The following is a 5,000-nucleotide window of genomic DNA, read 5'->3' on the forward strand; positions in this document are numbered from 1 at the left end:
ACCGCCAGTAGGATATAGATAGTATGCAGATGACGTCACTCAGGCATTTGTTATTGTTTTTGCCATCCGCGTTTGTGAGTTGTTCTCACTAAACTGTATTAACCAGACGCTTGGCCAAGGAGTTCACAACATTGCCATCCGGAAGTATAACGGACCAACACACAAACTCTGTGTAACCATGAACTTTTATAGTCTGGTTAATACAGTTTAGTGAGAACAACTCACAAACGCGGATGGCAAAAACAATAACAAAGACCTGAGTGACGTCATCTTCATTCTATCTATACCGTACCAACACACACAACTATGTCTTACCTCAAACGATTCTAATCTTGATTTGATAGAATTCAATGAGACCAAATCATCATCTAAATGTAGCAATGACTATCCCGCACAAATCTTTGGGCCTCTTTTTCGCTCACGAAGTGCCCGAATTGGCGTCAAAATATGGGACGAAGCCGTTTCGTATATGCTATTTTAAAAAATTAATTACGACGCTGTTTATCGATGAATATGACTGAAAGTTGGCACACAGTTAGAGAAAAGGTCATTTTAGATTATGTCAAGCGACAAAACTCGTGCGATTACCAGAAGACCGTTAAAAATAGATTTTTACTCTTTGGAGTAAAATATTTCTAAAACTACCAGGCGTGGAGGTTTTGTCGCTGACAAGGTAATACATGACCATTTCTTCTTTTTGGTTGTAAAATTTCATATGAATATGACGAGTACTTTTCCCGTATTTTACAAAACACCATCCTAATTTGCTCTTCAAGTTTCAATCTTTTAATCCACTTATTACGCAAGACACAACCAAAGGTCGAAAAAAAAATGCCGAAAAAGCGTCCCATATTTTCGCGTTTTTTTTCCTCTTTGCGGGTCATCCAAATAAATGACACCTTTGAAACTGTATAACTTGTTTATTTATGAATGGATTTTCAAAATTCAAAAACATTTTTACTCAGTGGAGATAGGGCTTTGATTTTAAACAAAAATTTTCCTCAAAAAGAGAAAAAAAAACATTTTTCATAGTCATTGCTACTAAATGGCTGTCTATAAAAACAATACCAAAGAGCTGAGTGACGTCAATTTCGTTCCTTCTATAATATGCATTCAATTCCCAATACATAGCAGCCCACTACGACATTATGCCGGCGCATAGTTGAGTCCTTGGAGAAGGCTCTTTACTCACATTCTCTCACCGTACTCAGGTGTAAAATGAGTACCTGGCCGTTAACAGCGTTGTCTCTGTCCGAAAAAAAATTTGTAATATCGCCCAACAGGCGTCATGTCCCGTCCTACATATTAAATGTTGCGGTTGGTCAGGGACCCTTGTAAAGCGCTTTGAACACGTTTAGTGAATATTACGCTATATAAAAGCTCATTTTTATACTGGCTGGCGAGTGTTGTGAGTATTTTATCTAAACACATGACACATGAATAGCCAGACAGACCCGTTTCCCCGTGTAAATGTCATCCATTCATTATGCAGACCTCTGACTCTGGCCTGTCACTGACCGGGGTGAGTATTTATTATCAATGCACTCCTGGGTATACAATCAAATACCGTTATACCAACACCCGTGTAGTTTGGATCGGTTAGGTTTTTTAATAGATAGGATGCGCTTGGCTAAGAAGTTCATAACATTGCCATCAGGAAGTATAACGGACCAACACACAAAACTCTGTGTAACCATGAACTTTTATAGTCTGGTTAATACAGTTCAGTGAGAACAACTCACAAACGCGGATGGCAAACTATAACAACAAAGGCTTGAGTGACGTCATCTTCGAACTATCTATAGATCGTTCGAAGTTGACGTCACTCCGGTCTTTGTTATTATTTTTTTGCCATCCGCGTTTATGAGTACTTCTCACTAAATTGTATTAACCAGACTATAAACGTTCACAGTTATGCACAGTTTCGTGTGTTGGTCCGTTATACTTCCGGATGGCAATGTTGTGAGCTTCTTAGCCAAGCGCACACCATCTTTAAGGTAGAGATACTAGATAGTATGCGCTTGACTAAGAAGCTCATAACATTGCCATCCGGAAGTATAACGACCAACACACAAAACTATGTGTATCCATGAACGTTTATAGTCCGGTTAATACAGTTCAGTGAGCATTACTCATAAACGCGAATGGCAAAAAACAATAACAAAGACCTGAGTGACATCATCTTCGAACTATCTATATTTTTATTGGATGAACCAACTGCGAGTGGTCATACATGAAGACACACCACGACGCATGTCTGAAAGCCGGTGTGTTTGTTGTGTGTAAACTAGATTCAACAACCAGCGCGTTGTACGAAGGATAATTCGGAAGTGCATTTTGAACACACTCAGAACGTGCTTATGTAAATCATTGTTTTATGTAAATTACATGTCATAGTTACCTGTGTAGAGATCCGCATCACGTCTTCCTTGAAGCGCCATGGCGACGGGAGACGAGCAGCACGATATGCGAGGAGAAAAATTAACTTCACTTTCACGTCTGCCGAATGTGTTGAAAAAATTGTTCAAACTTCGCTAACTTCACACTGATGTTTAGAGTAAGTACAACAACTGTCTTTGGGTGTGTTATATATCAAACTGTCTGAAGAATTGGACAACACACACACACATACACATACACACACGCGTACAGGTTGATACTCTTGGTGACAAAAGGCTTGCATTGAAATATCACGGAAGAACTGGGAGCTTTACAAAATTGTCCTGACTAGCAAATACTGAACACAAATCACGGCTGATCACGTTGATTGGATAAGATGGAATTCTTGGACTGAACGTAGACGGGACCGGCGGACATTGAATTTGGAAGAGGTAAATAATAATAATAATAATAATAATAATAATAATAATAATAATAATAATAATAATAATAATAATAATAATAAATATGATATGAAACCATTCATAACCACAACACGTTGTTTGAATAATAACAAATAATGAAATGATTCTAAACCAATAAGACACAATGCTATTTCAAACTTGGAGGCGGTTGGGGAAAAACAAGTGTTCGAACCAAACCCTATGAAATCTGGTATGGAATGAGGCATCGAGCTCGTGGCTAACGTGGATGTAATGGATGGATGCAATCAAGAGCTGGAGCTAATGTTCCGTCCATCCATCCATATTAACTCACACCACTAGCCTACAACTAACGCACTAACGACAACACACATAAGAATGCTAATATTCTAAATACAATGTGATATTTGTTGGGAGGCACGAACCCCCCGTCTCTATTCTATGCTGGCGCTTAAAACAACAAATCATCGCGATGCATAATGCATGCTGGTTTTTGTGCGGCTCTCGCTGGTACGGCTCGAGTTATAGGATGGATGGATGATGGGAACAACAGAACGGCAGGGTTGCCAGATTATTTTTCAACAAAATGCCAGGGGAAGACTCAAAAAATGCCAAAACACTCCAAAAAATGCCAAAGTCTGTTGACTCCCACCCCCACTAAGAAAACTACTCACTTTTGATAGACAATTTACTATCATATCCTGGTGGCTTGCGTGTTTTCTTTTCTTTTTCTTTTTTTTTTTTAATTATACTAAATTTCCTGTTGGGGTAATTTTTTACCTACTGACTACTAAGTGAAGTGCTAAACCACTACACCACGGTTGGATTTTAAGAATGAAAAAGAAATACATTAACATGAAAGGTAAATACGTAAACAGTTAAATAATTATTGACAATTAAGAAAACTTACTGTTTCGTGTTTCTTATGATGTTTTTTGTTGAATCTGGTTCAAGTGCAGAGTCCAAAGAAGTTATAGAGAAAAAAATTAGAAACAATATCCATCACAGTTTTAATAGCAAAGTTTTGCGATGTGAAGAGATTTGTTTTTACGCGTTTAGAAATAATTAAGAAAAGGTGTCATTTGAAGTATAATATACAAGAAAAGAAAATGCCAAATGAAAATGCCAAATGCCAAATGATTTTTTCTAATGCCAAACGGTTTTCAAAAATGCCAGATTTTTGGAATCTGGCATTTAAAATGCCAAACTGGCAACCCTACAGAACGGAAAGCAACAACGAAAATCAAGCCAAGCAGTGAGCAAAACGCCCGCCCAATTTGTATACAATATATATTATAATGTAATAGATGGCTAGAGCATGAACAGAAATTATGGTCTGCGACTGAAGAGAGGAGGGGGGGGGGGGGTGAAATGAGACGCGGCGACAGAGAAGCGATGAGGGGAGGGAGTGGAACGGATAAATACAAATACCACCATAACGACTAATACATACATACATACATACATACATATTATGATGATGATGATATCGGGCTTACAGCTATCGAATCGGATAATGGGGAAACGGATAGCAATGCTTAATCGCAACAATCATTTTATAGAACTCATAAAATATTTGGGGCAAAAAAAAAAGCTACTATGAAGAGACACTCATCTCTTTCAAGTATTATATACCATTGTATCGCTGAACTGAACACAGATCAAGACACAACAATACTATTGGAGCCAACAACGAACACAATCGGTACGACAATCAAGTCTGTAGGTGCCCGCAAATCAATGTGGCCCGGCGATGGTAGCCCCTATGTCACATGACCAATCATTCTGTCTGCCCCAGCAGATTTGATCAATAATCATTTGAGTCAATGTTTGATCACGTGACCATTAATCTACAAAAGGTTGCAAGTCAGTCGTATCTCATTCTGTAAATAATAATACTAATAATAATACTACTAATAATCATAATAATAATAATCATAATAATAATAATAATAATAATATAATAATAATAATAATAATAATAATAATATCGTCGTCGTCGTCGTCATCATCATCATCATCATCATCATCATCATCATCATCATCATCATCATCATCATCATCATTATTATTATTATTTATTATTATTATTATTATTATTATTATTATTATTATTATTATTATTATTATTATTATTACTATTATTATCATTATTATTATCATTATTATTATTATTAT

The 5,000-nt window shown here is 36.8% G+C and overlaps 1 protein-coding gene across 32 annotated transcripts in view; it reads right to left on the reverse strand.

Annotated features, from left to right (window-relative positions):
• The window catches only part of LOC144960773 (talin-1-like), a 146,447-nt gene extending 143,104 nt beyond the window's left edge, over positions 1–3,343 (reverse strand). For all 32 annotated transcript variants that reach the window (XM_078894103.1, XM_078894101.1, XM_078894102.1 and 29 more), the window contains exon 1: positions 2,402–3,343. The gene's annotated coding sequence lies outside the window, so the exon portion shown is untranslated. The remainder of the gene's footprint in view (positions 1–2,401) is intronic.
• Between the last annotated feature and the right edge of the window lie 1,657 nt (positions 3,344–5,000).

The sequence above is a fragment of the Berghia stephanieae genome, chromosome 15 (assembly GCF_034508935.2).
Source record: "Berghia stephanieae isolate SIO BIC M18660-M18661 chromosome 15, UCSD_Bste_1.3, whole genome shotgun sequence".
NCBI classification, from domain to species: domain Eukaryota; kingdom Metazoa; phylum Mollusca; class Gastropoda; order Nudibranchia; family Aeolidiidae; genus Berghia; species Berghia stephanieae.